The sequence below is a fragment of the Eriocheir sinensis genome, chromosome 22 (assembly GCF_024679095.1).
Source record: "Eriocheir sinensis breed Jianghai 21 chromosome 22, ASM2467909v1, whole genome shotgun sequence".
NCBI lineage: Eukaryota > Metazoa > Arthropoda > Malacostraca > Decapoda > Varunidae > Eriocheir > Eriocheir sinensis.
Window position 1 is genome coordinate 15,636,027 of NC_066530.1, and position 20,283 is coordinate 15,656,309.

The 20,283-nt window shown below is 37.6% G+C and overlaps 1 protein-coding gene and 2 long non-coding RNA genes across 5 annotated transcripts in view; all 3 read left to right on the forward strand.

Annotated features, from left to right (window-relative positions):
- Positions 1-370: 370 nt before the first annotated feature.
- Positions 371-3,033, forward strand: LOC127002138 (uncharacterized). Of its 2 annotated transcripts, XR_007755785.1 has the most exons (3): positions 371-519; positions 704-844; positions 1,054-3,033. It is a non-coding gene; the product is annotated as an uncharacterized LOC127002138 (long non-coding RNA). The 2 variants fall into 2 exon arrangements; XR_007755786.1 differs by lacking the exon at positions 704-844 and having other exon boundaries at positions 373-519; positions 913-3,033.
- An 847-nt stretch (positions 3,034-3,880) lies between these two features.
- On the forward strand, positions 3,881-7,535 carry LOC127002136 (uncharacterized). 2 transcript variants are annotated; one of them, XR_007755770.1, is made up of 4 exons: positions 3,881-4,829; positions 4,896-6,536; positions 6,704-6,729; positions 6,845-7,535. It is a non-coding gene; the product is annotated as an uncharacterized LOC127002136 (long non-coding RNA). The 2 variants fall into 2 exon arrangements; XR_007755771.1 differs by having other exon boundaries at positions 5,028-6,536.
- A 1,422-nt stretch (positions 7,536-8,957) lies between these two features.
- The window catches only part of LOC127002141 (kinesin-like protein unc-104), a 130,376-nt gene continuing 119,050 nt past the window's right edge, over positions 8,958-20,283 (forward strand). Inside the window, exons 1-2 of the mRNA XM_050867749.1 lie at positions 8,958-9,039; positions 12,036-12,261. The gene's annotated coding sequence lies outside the window, so the exon portion shown is untranslated. The remainder of the gene's footprint in view (positions 9,040-12,035; positions 12,262-20,283) is intronic.

Below are 20,283 nucleotides of genomic sequence, written 5' to 3' on the forward strand. Positions count from 1 at the left end.
TTGTCGTGTATTGCAGTCGATTAAGTAGTATTAAGGGTATTCGGGTGCTGTTCTGTGTTAAGGAGTGTTGGATAGTGTTAAAGGGAATAGAGTTTCACATCCATATACATAGTGTGGGACAGTTTGACAGGACTAATAAAGAAGAATCGGAGTCAAAGAACCCGAGCATCACGTATCTATATAGTATTCAACACTTTTAAAGGATTGGTAAGGAAATGGAAGAGCTATGGAACCAGAGAGTTAGAGGATTGAGAAGGAAGATTAGATATGCAAAAGTAGGGTACCAGTGTCAAGGATGAGAAGTGATGGACATTGATTGACAGGGATGAGTGGGAGAGTTAAAAGACTTGTATGTCATGTTTGGATAGCGATGGATAGTTTTATAGGATAGATAAGGAGGAGTGGAAGAGTTAAATGCCTAGAGGATATTTTATGAATAGATTTAGCCATTTCATTTGTACATGTAAGAAAAAGAAAGGTGGCAAATAATGTGTTAGAAAAAGAGATTAGAACGGAACAGTGACTCAAACATTATATTACAGTGCAAAGCAAGTGTGTGGGGACAGTGGAATTCTAAGTTTATAGGATTGATAGGGAAAAGTGGAGGAGTTGGAGCCTAGAGTATCATGTACGAATAGAGACTAACGATGAAAATGAGATTAGAGAATGGAACAGTGACTCAAACAATATATTAAGGTCCAAGAAAAGTGTATTGAATTCTTACTTTATAGGATTGATAGTTAAAAGTGGAGGAGTTTGAGCCTAGAGTATCATGTACGAATAGAGATTAACTTGATGAAAATGAGATTAGAGAATGGAACAGTAACTCAAACAATATATTACAGTGCAAAACTTGATGAAAATGAGATTAGAGAATGGAACAGTAACTCAAACAATATATTACGGTGCAAGAAAAGTGTATTGAATTCTAAGTTTATAGGATTGATAGTGAAAAGTGGAGGAGTTGGAGCCTAGAGGATCATGTACGAATAGAGATTAACTTGACGAAAAAGAGATTAGAGAATGGAACAGCGACTCAAACAATATATTAAGGTCCAAGAAAAGTGTATTGAATTCTAAGTTTATAGGATTAATAGTGAAAAGTGGAGGAGTTGGAGCCTAGAGTATCATGTACGAATAGAGACTAACTTGACGAAAATGAGATTAGAGAATGGAACAGCTACTCAAACAATATATTACAGTGCGAGAAAAGTGTATTGAATTCTAAGTTTATAGGATTGATAGTGAAAAGTGGAGGAGTTTGAGCCTAGAGTATCTTGTATGAATAGAGACTAACTTGACGAAAAAGAGATTAGAGAATGGAACAGTAACTCAAACAATATATTACAGTGCAAGAAAAGTGTATTGAATTCTTACTTTATAGGATTGATAGTTAAAAGTGGAGGAGTTTGAGCCTAGAGGATCATGTACGAATAGAGACTAACTTGACGAAAAAGAGATTAGAGAATGGAACAGTGACTCAACAATATATTAAGGTCCAAGAAAATTATGTAGGATTATTAGTTTATAGAATTAATAGTGAAAAGTGGAGGAGCTTAAGCCTAGAGGATCATGTATGAATAGAGACTAACTTAATGAAAAATGGATATAGAATGGAACCGTGTCTCAAACAATATTTTACAGTGCAAGAAAAGTATATAGAATTCTTAGTTTAGAGGATTAATAGGGAAAATTGGAAGAGTTGCAGCCTATGTAGAAGATGATTTAACTTGATGAAAAATGGATATAGAATGGAACCGTGTCTCAAACAATATATTACAGTGCAAGAAAAATGTGTATAGAATTATCAGTTTATAGAATTGATGGTGAAAATGGGGGAGTTGAAACGTACATAGAGGATGATTTAACTTGACGAAAAAGAGATTATAATGAAACTGACTCAAACAATATATTAAGGTGCAAAGAAAGTATATAGAATTCTTAGCTTATAGATTTGATAGTGAAAAGTGGAGGAGTTTGAGCCTAGAGAATCACATATGAATAGAGATTAACAGTTTTATACATATATCGAATAAGAAAAAGGTGTCCAAGAGCTTCATAAATAAGAGATGGGGATGGAGCAGTGACTCGAATATATCAAGGTGCAGGAAAGTACGGATGTAGAATTTATTTTAGGTGTAACTTCACGCTGAAAACTCACATTAAGATTAGTAATATATAAATCAGACATGATTCAAAACCTTAGCGACCCGTCATATATATATTTTTTCTCTTTTACGATCAGCCAGGCAGGATTCTAGTGTTATATTTTATTTTTTTATTTTTATTATTATTATTATTATTATTATTATTATTATTATTATTTTATTTTTTACATCTCTGCCTTTAGCGTAGAGATTAGTAAAATATAAGCCAGACACGATTCAAAACATTAGCGAACCCCGACATACATTTTTTTTCTCTTTTACGATCAGCCAGGCAATTTTTTTTTTTTTTTTATTTAATTTTATTTTTTTACATCTCCACCTGTGGCGTCGGTAAGCTTTCTTCAGTTTATTTATTTATCTTTATTTCATAGCTTATTGGAGTACAAACTGATTCATGTGCTCTGGGCATTAAGGACGACTTTTGAATATCACTTTGGTGTACGTTCCACAGTTTCCCATGGCTTTTTTTTTCTAGTGCCTGTGATTGCAAACTCTAGCTCTACATTGCTCTTTTTTTCCTTATTTATTGACATTGATACCACCCGACCTGCGAACCGTATCTCTATACTGCTTATTTTTCATTATTTATATTGATCTTTTCTTTTACATTTAATAACTGCAAACTGTGGATACCAATTGCTATTTCTTTTTTTATATGTACTGATAACACAAAAAAACGCTGGTCTACGCCTCACCAATAGTCATCATTAGGAAAGAATCACACGGAAGTCTTTTTAGAATGTATACTTGCTAGAAAGGTCTCGTTCACAAAGCAGTCTTGATTATTTCTCTATGTGTGTCGGAGTAAACCCCCATTCACACTGCCGTTTCTGAGCCACGACAACCCAGCGACTCTTAGGCCTCCTTCACACTGTGCCAAATCAGCATCCAGCGATCGTTTCTAGACCTTTTTCCGACCATGTGCGACCCTTTCACATCAATATTTCACACCCCAGACCTCATATCCCCCGAGTCGCTGGGTTGTCGTGGCCCAGAGTCAGCACAGTGTGGACGGGGCTTAGATGTAAACGCACTCACACGATCATGACAGAGGAACAAAGGCAAAAGGAAAGCATGAGAGGTCCAGAATGAATAGTGGAGCTGATTTAATAATAATGATAATAATAGTAATAATAATGATAATAATGCTGAGAAATGAGAGTATACGACACGAGGCAACAGGTGCACTTCTCCGCCCCCAAGATATACTATGTACTTAATCCTGTACTTCATAATTTATATATAGCAAAATAGTCCTTTCCTCGGAGGGGTGATAAGAAGCAATATTGAAGTGCTTAAGAAGGAATGGGTGATGTGCTTAATCCTTCCATATAGACTTTTTTTTGGGTCTTGATAGCTTTTACCTCTGTTCATGTGGAGTGGCTGTCCTGAGATTTAAGACATTTCTTTCAAAATCTTTAAAATTTAGTGTTTATATACAGAAAGACCATCTCATTATGGTCAAATCTTTCAGAAATCAGAGTTTGTGTACAGAAAGACCAACTAGTTAGCATCAAATCTTTCAGAAATTAGAGTTTGCATACATAAAGACCAGCTTGTTAGTGTCAAATCTTTCAGAAATCAGAGTTTGTGTACAGAAAGATTAACTAGTTACGGTCAAATCATTCAGAAATCAGAGTTTGTATACAGAAAGACCAATTAGTTAGTGTCAAATCTTTCAGAAATCAGAGTTTGTATACAGAAAGATTATCTAGTTACGGTCAAATCATTCAGAAATCAGAGTTTGCATACATAAAGACCAACTAGTTACGGTCAAATCTTTCAGAAATCAGAGTTTACATACAGAAAGACTGACTAGATATTGTCAAATCCTTAAAAAAATAAAGTTTACATTCAGAGACACCAATTAGCTACTGTCAAATCTTTCAGAAATCAGAGTTTACATACAGAAAGACTGACTAGATATTGTTAAATCCTTAAAAAAATAAAGTTTACATTCAGAGACACCAACTCGTTACTGTCAAATCTTTCAGAAATCAGAGTTTGCGTAAAGAAAACCCAACTATAGTCATGGGGCACTAAACTAACTCAGAAAGCCCACCCGCTCTTCCACAGCTACGGGAACTGATTGGCTGGATGAAAGGAGGAAGAAGTTACGAGTCAATGTTAGCTTCGAGGGAGGGTGAGGGAAGGGGCGGGGCTTCTCGACCAATTTACTGTACGAAGACTATAATCATGGCGTATGTTTACTGTTCCAATGTTCCTCTAACCTCTATGCATGATGCTCCCAGATAGCTGATGTGATATAGGCAGAACGTTACTATTTTTATATCGTGCACAACTAGAAAGACAATCAAACTATGCGGTATGCACTCTTTCACTCACCAGCAGCTCTTCCGTGCGAGTTTATCTGTCGTGGAACGCTTTCGTGTCGTGTGTGCTGCCTGTGTTTGTTCCTGTATACGCACACTTTTCTATACCATTTTACCGGATAATCCAAACTTTGTGACATCTCGTGATTGGGGATTATTTCGGAGTTTCAGTAACTGTGAAATTTCATGATAGGGGGATTTTATTAGGTCTTCAGTTTTGGAAGGAGAGGTTTTTTGTATATTAATAGAAAAAATGAAGCTAGGTTTGTTTTTCTACAGCACTTTTGATATGAGAATGTTAACCTGTATTGTAGAAAAGAGGAGTTAGGTCGGGTTTTCTACAGTAATTTTGATGTGAGAAAGTTAACCTGTATTATAGAAAAAGAGGAGTTAGGTTAGTTTTTCTACAGTAATTTTGATTTGGGAAAGTTAACCTGTATTATAGAAAAAGAGGAGTTAGGTTAGTTTTTCTACAGTGGTTTTGATATGAGAAACTTAACCTGTATTATAGAAAAAGAGGAGTTAGGTTAGTTTTTCTACAGTGCTTTTGATATGAGAAAGTTAACCTGTATTATGGAGAAAGAGGAATTAGTCAGTTTTTATCTACAGCACTTTTGATATGAGAATGTTAACCTGTATTGTAGAAAAGAGGTGTTAGGTCAGTTTCTACAGCACTTTTGATATGAGAAAGTTAACCTGTACTATAGAAAAATTAGAAGTTAGTCAGTTTTTTCTACACCAATTTTGATCTGAGAAAGTTAACCTGTATTATGGAGAAAGAGGAGTTAGGTTACTTTTTCTACAGCACTTTGATATGAGAAAGTTAACCTGTACTATAGAAAAATTAGAAGTCAGTCAGTTTATTCTACACCAATTTTGATCTGAAAAAGTTATCCTGTATTATAGAAAACGAGGAGTTAGTCACTTTTTTCTATACCGCTTTTGGTATGAGAAAGTTAACCAAGGTAATGAAAAGGTTATGTCGATTTTTTTGTACTTATCGGAAGTTTATGATACACCCAGCGATTAATGTCTCTCGGGAATGCCTAACTAATCCTGTTGTGTTTTGAAAGTTTATACAAAACCTACATAGTTGATAAAAGTGTTCCTATGAAAAAAATAACAGGTAAATGGTGGCAATGTAAGGGGAGAATCTTATGCAGGTTGAGAATCATTTATCCGAAATTCCAAAATCAGAAAGTTTTTTTTTAATGCTGAAAATCGCAAAAGGGCCTGCTTATTCCAAAATCAAAAAGAATCCGAAATCCGCAACACTTTCACTTCCAGGAATTCCGGATAAGGGATTCTCAACCTGTACTTATATCGATCCCCAATGAGTTTATGATAACCTAATAAATGTATTCTGTGTGTATATATTTTGGAACTCGGTCGAATTCTATCAAGCCAATTCTATTTCTGTAAAGTCTAATTTAATTCTGTCTTTTATTCTAATTCTGTCAGGCCAAGTTTAATTCTATCAGTGAAATTCTATCAAGCTAATTCTATTTCTGTAAAGTCTAATTTAATTCTGTCTTTTATTCTAATTCTGTCAGGCCAAGTTTAATTCTATCAGTGAAATTCTATCAAGCTAATTCTAATTCTAGCATGTCTAATCTAATTCTATCTCTGATTCTAATTCTGTCAGGCCAAGTTTAATTCTATCAGTGAAATTCTATCAAGCTAATTCTATTTCTGTAAAGTCTAATTTAATTCTGTCTCTAATTCTAATTCTGTCAGGCCAAGTTTAATTCTAATTCTATCAGGTCATGTAATTTTAATTCTAACAAGTTGTCTAATTCTTATTGTCAGGCCAATTCTAATTCTAATTCTGTCAGGTCATACTATTCTAATTCTAACAGTTTGTCTAATTCTAATTCTGTCAGGCCAATTCTAATTCTAATTCTGTCAGGTCATACTATTCTAATTCTAACAGTTTGTCTAATTCTAATTCTGTCAGGCCAAGTTTAAGTCTAATTCTGTCAGGCCAAGTTTAAGTCTAATTCTGTCAGGCCAAGTTTAAGTCTAATTCTGTCAGGTCATACTATTCTAATTCTAACAGTTTGTCTAATTCTAATTCTGTCAGTCCAAGTTTAATTCTAATTGTCAGGTCATACTATTCTAATTCTAACAGTTTGTCTAATTCTAATTCTATCAGGTCATACTATTCTAATTCTAACAGTTGTCTAATTCTAATTCCGTCAGGCCAAGTTTAATTCTAATTCTGTCAGGTCATACTATTCTAATTCTAACAGTTTGTCTAATTCTAATTCTGTCAGGCCAATTCTAATTCTGTCAGGTCATACTATTCTAATTCTAACAGTTGTCTAATTCTCATTCTGTCAGGCCAAGTTTAAGTCTAATTCTGTCAGGTCATACTATTCTAATTCTAACAGTTTGTCTAATTCTCATTCTGTCAGACCAATTTTAAATCTAATTCTATCATGCCTTTTCTATTTCTGTGAGTCGTTTGTCTAATTCTTATTCTGTCAGACCAATTTTAAATCTAATTCTATCATGCCTTTTCTATTTCTGTGAGTCGTTTGTCTAATTCTCATTCTGTCAGACCAATTTTAAATCTAATTCTATCATGCCTTTTCTATTTCCGTCAGTCAAGTCCTAATTCTATCAGACCAAATTCTATCTTATTACACACACACACATGACTGTAATAACCTTTCTTTTTACCTTACGCACATAGCAGTTGTCTATATACACGTACAACAAATCTTCTGGCAAATGTTTAAAATGTTTCTACGCCTTTTCTGTGTCTCGTAATCTCACACTCACTAATCCTGCTGAATATAACCGAACATTTTGCACACTTACAACATTAGGGAATTTTATTATTTTACTTTATTATCAGAAAAGACAAGTTTCCTATTTTTATTCATTCTATAGTCCCTGTTCCCCATGCCATTGCTGCTGGTGATGGATTTTTTTATAACTGTCCATATTTTTTACGAGTTGAAGATTCATTCCTCAAAGTTTATACGGCGTTGAATTTATAATGATGAATAAAAAGGTATAAAGAAACGCTTCCTTTTTCATGATCTTGTTAATTACAGGACTAAGGTGTTGATTCTGTTAGGTTAGACTTGAATGGAAACATGTCATATATATCTCTCAAAATCTTCCCTTCCCAAACTCATCAACCCAGACTCTATTGTGGAAACTCTCTGAAGGGAACCATTAATGAGCTGGGCCCAATTAACAGGACCCATGAAGAAAGTTTAATGGTGCTGTGGGTCAAGTGTTAAACTGAAGGAATGTAGCTATGGAAAATAAGGTGGAGCCAAATCGAGGTGATAACATTTAATAGAGTTGAAGTTTGCTAAGCTGGCGGGAGTAAGGAACGGTCTCAAGGGCTAGCCATGGTCAGTTAAGAGTATTGGATAAGTTGGCTAGGTTGCAGTTAGTTGTTAGAGGTGAGTGAAGGAATATAGCGAAAGTTAGCATTGAAAAGCATGACCTGTACCCATAGCTGTAAAGGAGGGGGGAGGGTGGGGGGGGGGGGGCTTTTTCCACTAATAAGCGAGGCTCCTAATTAAAGCCACTTGCTGAGGGTTGAGTGGCGAGCGAAGTGAGCTAATTATAGCGTCTTCCATTTAGCGTAACCTGTTTTTGGGTCATGATCTGTAGAGTCCCTTATAGAGTCCCGACTACCTAAGATTTGGACGCCATTATTGTGCCTGTTTTCGCCGTGCTTTTCAAACGCTGTCACACGCTCTCGTGGGGACAACAGGACCAATAATGGCGTCCAAATCTTAGGTTGTCGGAACTCTATAAGGGACTCTACAGATTATGACCCAGAAACAGGTTACGCTAAATGGAAGACACTATAATAGCCTTTTCCATTTAGCGTAACCCGTGTGCTAGTGTTTGAAAAGCGCGGGGAAAACACAGGGCCAATAATGGCGTCCAAATCTTAGGTTGTCGGGACTCTATGAGGGACTCTGCAGATCACGACCCAGAAACAGGTTACGCTAAATGGAAGACACTATAAATAAATCAACTGGGGTCGGGGTTTTGAAAAATCAACGTTTCTGGGCGCGTTTTCTTGCTGTCAAAACGGAATAACAGGAGTTTTGTCCCAGTTTTTCGTTTTGACTTCTCGTAAAGTGGACCTTTTAGCAAACGGGGGACGTCCGATACCCTGGGTTCTGCTCTGGATACAAGCAGCAATGAGAAGAGTATGACAACCAAGTAATAAGGGTTGAGAGCTTTTATAGAGCTTAAAACGAAGAAATGTATAAATTTAGGAGGAACAGTCAAATCTTATCTCTAATGGATTTTCTCTTCATATTCTATAGATGAAAGCTAGATTAGGAAGTTTGGTTATAGTTTTGGCATTTATTTTCTCAAATAGTAGCTCTTATTAGGTCTTAAATGGCTAAAAAATGAAAAAAAAAGCATATAAAAAAATGAGGAGGATGGCGGTCAATGGCAGCCAGCCCATGACGCAATAGGTAAACAAGGGCGGCCGGAGAGGCAGGTCACACGTCCCCCTCAGCTCCTATTTTCCTGCTGATTACTGACGCGTGAGTGCTGCCATCCTGCTGACCTGCTAGGATAAGGAGGGTAAAGGGTAGATGCACTGACTAAGGGTAAAAGGGAGGCTGTGGGAGGGCGGGTAAGGGCAGGAGGAGCCATTGTTTGAGGCCCAGCTGATTCATCGACCCGCCCAGCAGCTCTTTGACGCATGGAGAAGTTTTGTTATTTTTGTGTTTTTTAGGGGAATTAAGGGATGTTTTAGGTGTTTATTTAAGGGAATGAGAAGATATTAAGTTTGTTTAGTTGTGTGTGGAGGAAATATGACATAGTAGAAAATAATTATAGTTTAATAGTGAAAAAAATATATGTAGCTTGGGATGACGTATGGAAATCCTCTGTTATTTTTGCGTTTTTTATGGGAATTAAGGATTTTTTAGGTGTTTATTTAAGGGAATGAGAAGATATTGAGTTTGTTTAATTGTCTGTGGAGGAAATATGGCATAGCAAAAAATAATTATAGTTAAATAGTGAGAAACTTATATCTTGCTTGGGATGACGTATGGAAATCCTCTGTTATTTTTGCAATTTTTATGGGAATTAAGTTTTTTTTTTAGGTGTTTATTTAAGGGAATGAGAAGATATTGAGTTTGTTTAATTGTCTGTGGAGGAAATACGGCATAGCAGCAAATAATTACAGTTAAATAGTGAGAAACTTATATCTTGCTTGGGATGACGTATGGAAATCCTCTGTTATTTTTGCGTTTTTTATGGGAATTAAGCTTTTTTTAGGTGTTTATTTAAGGGAATGAGAAGATATTGAGTTTGTTTAATTGTCTGTGGAGGAAATATGGCATAGCAGCAAATAATTATAGTTAGATAGTGAGAAACTTATATCTTGCTTGGGATGACGTATGGAAATCCTCGGTTATTTTTGCAATTTTTATGGGGATTAAGTTTTTTTTTAGGTGTTTATTTAAGGGAATGAGAAGATATTGAGTTTGTTTAATTGTCTGTGGAGGAAATATGGCATAGCAGCAAATAATTATAGTCAAATAGTAAGAAAACTTAGGGATGGCATATGGAAGTCCTTGTTATTTTTGTGTTTTTTAAGGGGAATTAAGGATATTTTTAGGTGTTTATTTAAGGGAATGAGAAGATATTGAGTTTGTCTAATTGTGTGTGGAGGAATTATGACATACCATTGTAGCAAATAATAACAGTTTAATAGTGAAAAAAATATATGTAGCTTGGGACGACGTATGGAAATCCTCTGTTATTTTCACATTTTTTAGGGGAATTAAGTTTTTTTTTAGGTGTTTATTTAAGGGAATGAGAAGATATTGAGTGTATTTATTTGTGTGTGGAGGAAATATGACATAGCAGCAAATAATAATAGTTTAATAGTAAAAAAAATATATGTAACCTGGGATGACATATGGAAGTCCTCTGTTATTTTTGCCTTTTTTAGGAAAAATGAGCAATGTTTTAGGTGATTTTTAAAGGCAATGAGAAGATATGAAGTTTGTTTAGATATGGGAGGAGTAAGAATGGCAGGTCAGCTAAATATTCTCTTTCAATTGAGGAAAATATCTCAATTTGAACACCCTATTCCTTACTGACAACATTTGAAAGTAATATATTTTCAAGGTTTTCCACACACAATTAAACTCAATATCTTCTCTTTCCCTTAAATAAACACCTAAAAAAATCCTTAATTCCCCTAAAAAAAAATGCAGAAATAACATACAGGACATTTTAGGCAGCAATTAGAATGTGAAGAAGAAAAGTGGAGTGCGTTGAATTATATCTGGTCACCATACTAACGGAAGCTGGTGCAGAGAAATCAGCTATGTCGTAAATCAGACCTCAGAGGGCTGTCTATTATGTCTTCTTCTTCTTCTTCTTCTTCTTCTTTGTCTACAATAGAGATATATGCAATCATTTGGTGCATAGTCTTTGAGGTGAGGGATTGGGATACTAACATATTTTTCTCTCAAAACTCATCTTAACTTTGATAGTAGGCCAGTACAATATTTTGACACGACACATGGAATTACAGTTTTTTGTTTGCTTGTTTTTACACTAAAGGAAACAGCTCAAGGGCAAAAAAGAAAAGAAAAGAAAACTAATGAAAAAAAGCCCGCAAATCACTGGTCCTATAAAAAGAGTTAAGAGGAGTGGCCAAAAGAGAGGACACTTTTGGGAGGAGATGTGTCCTTATATCATTTTCTGGAGGCATTGTAAGACATAATGGGGAACGGTTAAAGAGAGACTGATCTCCTTCACCATCCTCAACACTCTACCCACTGTCTCTCATCTCACATATCACAATAATAACAATAATAATAATAATGTATCATCCCATTAGTAAGAGTCCATATCTGATTAAGTTCTGTCTATCTAGTATTCTGGGTTGTCACTTCCAGATTATGCATATCATTTAACACATCAGATAAATTTAAAAGGAAAAGCGAAGATCAAGTCAGGTCATGGTCAAAGGAAATATACACACATCAGTAATTCAATATCGAGCGTCAAAATTTTACGCGGCGTGACTTTGTTGTGGTACGTAGCATTGTTATTCCTGACTAATGGCCTGTGACTAATGAGGTGAGGGATTAACTTATGTACCGGCAGACTGGAAAGCCTTAACAGGTGAAGCTTCGGGGATGGTATGTGTGTGTGTGTGTGTGTGCGTGCTAGATACTCAACATAATCTTCTGTATTGTAATTTTGTGACATCGGAAGTCTTGCTATCTATTTTTGATCTAACTATCTATTTACCACTATGCTTTAACTTTGCAATCTCTTGTCTTAATTTCTCTTCTCACAGGGGGATAAACACCTCAACCTCTCCCTCTTTTCTGTCTACCTGTTTATCCATCTATACTTTAACCTCACATTCTCTCATCTTCTCCCATAATCTTCTCTCACAGGGGGACAAACACCTCAACCTCTCCCTCTTTTCTATCTGTATACCTATTTATCCAGCTATACTTTACCCTCACATTCTCAAATCTTCTCCCATAATCTTCTCTCACAGGGGGACAAGCACAGCCACCATGAGAACTACCCAGGAGCCCAACCAGAGGCCCCAGTGACATGCCCCTCCAGGAGTCCTCTTGAGCCTCACAGTGTTGCCTCAGTGCAGCCTCTGAGTGTCCCGCCTCACCCCTGGGCTTGGAAGTGTCGCTCCTGTGTGTGGGAAGTGGCCAAGTGAGGGCTTGGCGAGGGCTGAGTTGCTGTCGCTCTGTTCGTATACTTTGAAGGTTAGTGTCGGCGAGTGGTTTTGTTGGGAGAGAGAGAGAGAGAGAGAGAGAGAGAGAGAGAGCGAGAGCGAGAGAGAGAGTCCATTGTAATATTGTGTGTGTAATATCGTATTGAGAGTATTTTTTTATTTATTTATATTTTTGCATTCTGAAAATACTAAAGAAAAGAGGGAAAACGTATAGCTAATATTCTGTTATGTTAGTGGTGGTGGGTTTCCGAGAGAGAGAGAGAGAGAGAGAGAGAGAGAGAGAGAGAGAGAGAGAGAGAGAGAGAGAGAGAGAGAGAGAGAGAGAGAGAGAGAGAGAGAGAGAGAGAGAGACTATTGTGATATTATTTGTGAGAACATAATATATCGAGTTTCCTTTTTATAATGAGGCAGTCGGTTTTTATTTCTTTTTGCACTTACTGAAAATACGTCAAAGAGAGAAAAATATACATACTGGTTAATACTCTGTTAATATATTTTTTTGTGAAGATCATGTAGACTTTTTTTCTATTGATATTTAACTTTACTCTTATCAAAATTCTTACATTACTTCCTCTCACCATAACAATAATAATGATAATAATAATAATAGGTGAGAAAATAAGAAGAGGGAAAATATACATAATTGAAAGAAAGAAAATAGGAAGGAAAAATAACATGTGGTAGAAAGAAAGACATGAAAACAATGGAAAAGGGAAAGAAGAATATGACGAAAAGGAAAAATAAGATAAATGAAATGAGAAAGAGAAGAAAATGAGTGAAAATGGGAATGAAAAAATAGAGAAAGGAAAAATTAATAGAAGGAAAAAGTTGAAAAAATTAAAAAAATATATATATGGAAATGAAAAAGAGAGAGAGAGAGAGAGAGAGAGAGAGAGAGAGATTAAATGTGGATAAATTTGAACACATTTCCTTTTTATTATTATTTTTTTTTATTTAATTATTATGCTTTTAGGGGAAGGTATATATAAGCTTAGTTCTCTCTCTCTCTCTCTCTCTCTCTCTCTCTCTCTCTCTCTCAGGCAGGCGTCCTCTTTGCCCTCTAGAAAAAAAATGGGAAAATAATCTTAAAAAATAAAAAAAAGATTGGAAAAATATATAAAAATAAAGAATATTCTGAAGCTTTTAATATGGAGTCCCCGCTGCGAGAGAGAGAGAGAGAGAGAGAGAGAGAGAGAGAGAGAGAGAGAGAGAGAGAGAGAGAGAGAGAGAGAGAGAGAGAGAGAGAATTATCCAGAATCGAGGGAGGAATGCTCTATTTTCACACACACACACACACACACACACACACACACACACACACACACACACACACACACACACGTACGTCAATATGTTTTCTCATCCAAACACATTTTTCGGATCTTGTAATTAACTTTCCAAATCCGTCTGTCTGTCCGCAAGCTTTATTTCAATGCCTCTGTTGATTTGGAGGAGGAGGAAACATGGAAACGTGGACGAGCAGGCTGCAGAAAACCTATTGGGTCACTCAATTGCGAGGCTGCCTGCTTTTAGTAATTTAATGAATCCGTCAGCTATAGGAGTGGCTTGTGGGAGGGATTGAAGTACTTATGTACGTATTTAGGAGCAGTAAGTTAGTTTTTATTTTATTTTTATTATTTACGCCTATAGCACCGAGAGGCTTTCTTGAGGGGCCTGAATTGTAGTCGGCCCCAGCTCGTCATGGCGCAGGCAAGTGTTTATAGTGGCGCCATCTTCTCTTGTAGTAGCGGGGTGTTTTTTTTTTTGTCTTCATTATTGTTTTATTTTTGTTTACGCCCTTGAACTGTCTCCTTTGCCGTAAAAACAAACAAAAAAACTCGTGGGTACGTTTAGTTCACCCCCAACGCAGCACAGTGACGGTTAATGCGATTTTTATGAAAGGAGTTGACTGTTTCCGCGCTAATCACTCCTGCAGGAAGGCTGTTGCAGTGGCGGACGACTCGGTTCGAAAAATAACTCCTGCCGATATCCGTGAAGCATCGTTTGGCTTGAATTGTTTTACCGTTGTTTCTGGTCCGCGGGTTACATTGTAGCGTGAAGCGTTTGGGAAGAGGAAGAGGAGGAGGAGGAGGAGGAGAATGTGTTCTGACGTTGATTATCGTGACGTTATATTTTTCTCGCCCTTCTCTCTCTCTCTCTCTCTCTCTCTCTCTCTCTCTCTCTCTCTCTCTCTCTCTCTCTCTCTCTCTCTCTCTCTCTCTCTCTCTCTCTCTCTCTCTCTCTCTCTCTCTCTCTCTCTCTCTCTCTCTCTCTCTCTCCCCTTCCGTATCCTTCTCTTCTCCCTTCCTAACCTTCTCTCTCTCTCTCTCTCTCTCTCTCTCTCTCTCTCTCTCTCTCTCTCTCTCTCTCTCTCTCGCTTAATGGATGTATCTTTGAGGAAGTGCTGACGTCACGAGCCACCGCGTCAGCCAGCCAATAGGAAGCCGCCCTCGCTGTGACGTCACGCGTGTTGTGATGGTTCTTTTTAAGCTCTTTCTCGAACGCGATTTTGTCGACACGATATATTTTTTCTTTTTTCATTCTTCTTTTTCTTTGAGGGTAATGATGAAGGGTAGTTTTTCGTGAAGGGTTTTGGGGTTTATTATGATTCTTATTTTCGTGTTCTTGTGTTGATATATTTCTTTTGTTTTGTATTTTTTAAGGGATGTTACATGAGGAATTGATTTTAAGTGTTTGTTATGGAATTGTTTTGTTTTTGTTTACGTCTTTTTTTTCCAGTTTTATTTACGTTTGTTGATGTTTTGTTTTGTATTTTTTAGATGTTACATGACGAATTGATTTTAAGTGTTTGTTATGGAATTCTTTTGTTTTTGTTTACTCCTTTTTTTTCTCGGTTTCATTTACGTTTGTTGATGTTTTTTTGTTTTATTTGGTTGATGATTTTTAGGTCCATATATGTATCTATCTGTATCTATCTATCTGAGTGACTGACTGACTTAACTGACTAACTGATTATCTACTTACCAATCTAACTGTCTATATCTTAAACTTGACTGACTGACAACTGACGAACTAACTATCTACTTACCATCCTAACTATTTATATCTTTAATTAACCGACTAACTACCAAACACTAACACAACCACCAGCACCACCAACACCAACCACACACACACACACACACACACACGCGCGCGCAACCAAAACCTTACATGAACAAAACCTTAACCTGATCAATTCTACCCCGGCACCTTCCTTCCCCTCCTTCCTTCCTTCTTTCCTTCCTTCCTTCCTCCCTTCCCCTCCTTCCTTCCTCTCCTATCTTCCTCTCCTACCTTTCTTTCTTCCTTTCCCTCCTACCTACCTTCCTTCCTCTCCTTCCTTCCTTCCTCCCCTCCTTCCCTCCTTCCCTCCCCCTTGTAACCTATCTATTAAGTATACTCAGGGTCCGCCCAGGTATACTCCTACTCCTCTCTAGCGTGCGTAGGTCGATAATTAGGGGCTACCTGAGGCTACCTGGGGAAATGTAGCGACCCGGATGTCAGGTGTGGAGGGAAGGTGTAACAAGGATATGGATGTGAGTGTACACGCGTAGTTAGTGAGATGGATAGATAGTTAAATAAATTGATAGATAGATAGTTAGATAAATTGATAGATAGATAGATAGATAAATTGATAGATAGATAGTTAGATAGATTGATAAATAGAGATAGTTAGATAGATTGATAGACAGATAGATAAAGAGATGATAGATAGATAGATAGATGAAGATGGAAGGAGGAGAACGGAATAAAATGAGAAGGGAAGGAAGAGCAGGAAAGAGATAGAGGGAAAAACTGACTTAGGAAAGATAGAGAAGGTATAGATGGTTAGGAAAGGAAGTAAAGGAAGGGAGAAGATAGGAAAGACAGGATAGAAGAAAGAAAAGGGAAATAGAGGAAAGGAAAAAGAGAAAAGGAGGAGGGAAATGAATAACAAGGAAATAGAGGTAAGAGAGAAAAAGAATAGGAAAGGAAGGAGATAGGAAAGACAGGATGGAAGAAAGAGGAAAGGAAGGGAAAGAGAGAAGAAAAAAGGAAATAATGAAAGAAAGGAAAGAAAGAGAAGGAGAGGAGAGCAAAAGAGAGATAGAAGGAATATAACAGGAAGAGAATAAAAAGAATGGAGAGAAAATAAAAAATGGATGAGAGAGAGAGAGAGAGAGAGAGAGAGAGAGAGAGAGAGAGAGAGAGAGAGAGAGAGAGAGAGAGAGAGAGGTCAGTAGGTATGGAAACAAATATAGAGAGAGAAACAGGAAGAGAAGTCAGACTGGAGGGAGGCTGGAGAGAAGAAAGGGAGGGAGGGAGAGAAGGGGGGGGGGATATAGGGAGGGAATCAGCTGTTCGCGTCAACAATAGGCACGTATTGTTGTTTTTGTTGTTGTTGTTGATAATGAGGTTGTTTTTAGATCTTGTTGTTTTTTTGCTTCATTAGTTTTTACTTTTTACTTTTTTATTGTTAATGATAATAATAATAATAATAATAATAATAATAATAATAATAATAATAGTAATAATAATAATAATAATAATAATAATAATAATAATGAAACATAATAATTGATATGATTTTAACGTGTCTACTACTACTACTACTACTACTACTACTACTACTACTACTACTACTACTACTACTACTACTACTACTACTACTGTTTACTATTTCTCCAGCTGTTGTTTCGAACGTGTATCTGAGAGAGAGAGAGAGAGAGAGAGAGAGAGAGAGAGAGAGAGAGAGAGAGAGAGAGAGAGAGAGAGAGAGAGAGAGAGAGAGATGTAAAGGCCTGTCAGCTGTCAACTCGCTTGTCTTATGTCTGTCTTCCTCCTCCTTCTCCTCCTCCTCCTCCTCCTCCTCCTCCTCTTCCTCCTCCTCCTCCTCCTCGTCTGGCTCCTTCTTCCCTCCTCTTACCTTCCTCCACCTTTATCTCCACCACGACCGCCGCCACATCCTCCTCCTCCTCCTCCTCCTCCTCCTCCAGGCTCCACAGTGCATGACACCCTAAATCAATACTCCCTTACCCTCCCCCCTCGAGAGAGAGAGAGAGAGAGAGAGAGAGAGAGAGAGAGAGAGAGAGAGAGAGAGAGAGTACTACTGTTTCAACATGGCACTCTTGTCTCTATTGTTTTACCTTTATGCAGGAGGAGGAGGAGGAGGAGGAGGAGGAGGAGGAAGGAGGAGGAGGAGGAGGAGGAGGGAATAAATTGAGGAAGAAAGGAATAGCAAGAAATAAAAAGAGGAATTGAAGAGCAGGGAAGGACAGAGAAGGAAGGAAGGAAAGAAGAAAGAGAGAAAGATAAAGTGAAGGGAAGAGAGGAAGGAAGAAGAGAAAGGAGGAAGACATATGGAAGAAAGAAAGGAAGGAAGAGAAAGGAGAGATGGAAAGAAGGAAGGGAAGGAAAGGAACTTAGGAAGGAAGAGAAAAGAGAAGGAAGAGGAGGAGGAAAGGAAGAAGAAGAAGAGAGAGAGAGAGAGAGAGAGAGAGAGAGAGAGAGAGAGAGAGAGAGAGAGAGAGAGAGAGAGAGAGAGAGAGAGTTAGTGAGGGTCAAATGTCAGACAAGGAATGGTATCTGTGGTAACCTAAGAGAGAGAGAGAAAATTTCGAGGCATTCTATTTTCCTCCTCCCTTTAAGTCCTCCTCCTCTCTCTCTCCCTCCTCCTCCTCTCTCTCCTTCCTCCTCCTCCCTCCTCCTCCCCCTCTCCTTCTCTCTCCTTCTCTCTCTCTCTCTCTCTCTCTCTCTCTCTCTCTCTCTCTCTCTCTCTCCTCCGTTCCTTCCCTTCCTCCCCTTTCTTCTTTTTTTTTTTCTATTTACATCCTTATTCACTTATTAATATCTTCTTCCATTATTCACACTCGTATTTTTTTATATATTATTTTACTACCCTCCTTCATAATGCAAAGTCAATCTTCTCTCTCTATATTAAATTCGTAAATATGCATCTATGTTTCATCTTCGCTTACGTATATTAGTTCATCATTATCGTTATCATCATCATTATTATCAAACTGTGTGTATCATTTCGCTGTATGACATAAGCTTCTTTCTCTCCAAACGGTTTTCATTCCTTCCTTTTTTTCCGTGTTTCTCTCCTAACCGTTTTCACTCCCTTCTTTTCGTCTGTGTTTTCTTTAGTTTCCCGTTTCGATGTAGATGAAGTTGTCCATTCTCTTCTTAGGTCCACATTTTCAGACGCTTTCGGCTCTAACAACTCTTTCCAAAGGTCACAGAGGAGATTCGTCTGGTTCTCATGAGTGGTTTAACACCTTCATGATGCAGAAAACTTGTCAAACTATCACTAGGCTCACGAAACTACCCTTCATGGAGATACTAACACAACAACCTCTTCGAAAACCTTGTCAGACTCTCATTAGGCTCACAAAACTACCCATGGAAATACCTGAACACAACGACCTCTACGAAAGCCTTGTCAATTGTGTATGTGGAAGCCTTGTCAAACTATCACCAGGACTCATAAAACTACCCACGAAAATACTAACACAACAACCTCTTCGAAAACCTTGTCAGACTCTCATTAGGCTCACAAAACTACCCATGGAAATACCTGAACACAACGACCTCTACGAAAGCCTTGTCAAGTGTGGGTGTGTCAGCCTTGTCAAACTATCACTGGACTCATAAAACTACCCTCCATCGAAATACTAACACAACAACCTCTTCGAAAACCTTGTCAGACTCTCATTAGGCTCACAAAACTACCCATGGAAATACCTGAACACAACGACCTCTACGAAAGCCTTGTCAAGTGTGTATGTGGAAGCCTTGTCAAACTATCCCTAGGCTCATCAAACTACCCATGGAAATACTAACACAACAACCTCTACGAAAGCCTTATCAAATGTGAGTGTGGAAGCCTTATCAAACTATCACTGGACTCATAAAACTACCCACGAAAATACTAACACAGCAACCTCTACGAAAGCCTTATCAGGAATGGAAAGGAGGAGATGGGAAAGACAGGATAGAAAAAGGGAATAGAGAAAAGAGGAAAGGAAAGGGGGAAGAGAAAATAAATAATGAAAGGAAGGAAAGAGAGAAAGAGAAAAGGAGAGGAAGGGAATGAAGGTGATGGGAAAGGCGGAATAGGAGGAGAGAGAGAGAGAGAGAGAGAGAGAGAGAGAGAGAGAGAGAGAGAGAGAGAGAGAGTGAAGCTTACGTTTAATCACATAGGTCATACTTTCTCTCTTATCTTCACACCCCAAAGATAAGAAAAGAAGATAGAGATAACTTAGTGATAGATAACCGGTTTCTTACGTGTATTTACGATCTTGAAATGACGTAGAAATTAGAATGGAGAGAATTGTATTTATTTTATTTATATTAATCTTTTTCTTTGTTTCTTCTTTAGTATAATTGCTTTTTACTATCTGTGTTTTTTATGCTGTTTGTCTTTATTTGTTTTTGTTTGTCTTTGTTCTGTCTTTCTCTCTATCTATCTATCGGTCTATCTGTCTTGTTATGTTGTTGTTGTTTTTTTCTTTATCCTCTTCTTCATCTTGATCTCACTTCCTCCTATCCACTTATTTCTTCCTTCTATTCCTCTCTATTTTTGGTGAACTTTGTCTTCCTCCTCCTCCTCCTCCTCCTCTTCCTCTTCCTTCTTTTCTTCTTATTATTTTTTTGCTTCTTTCTCCGCCTCCTCCCTCTCCTTTTTTCCCTTCCTCTATCTTCTCTTCTCCCTTCTTCTTCTTGTCATCATCATCATCATCTTCTTCTTCTTCTTCTTCTTCTTCTTCTTCTTCTTCTTCTCCGCCGTTTTGAGAGATAATCGACGTTTGGTGAACCGGAGAGAGAGAGAGAGAGAGAGAGAGAGAGAGAGAGAGAGAGAGAGAGAGAGAGAGATTGTTATTTTTTTTTTTTTTACTTGCTTGTATGTACCCTTTACCACTACCTCCTTCCTCCTCCTCCTCTTCCTCCTCCTCCTCCTCCTCCTCCTCCTCCTCCTCCTCTTCTCTCCCTTGGATGTGCATTGATTGTTTTCCTTCGCACGCCTCCTCTTCCTCCTCCTCCTCCTCCTCCATGACGATAGTGGTGG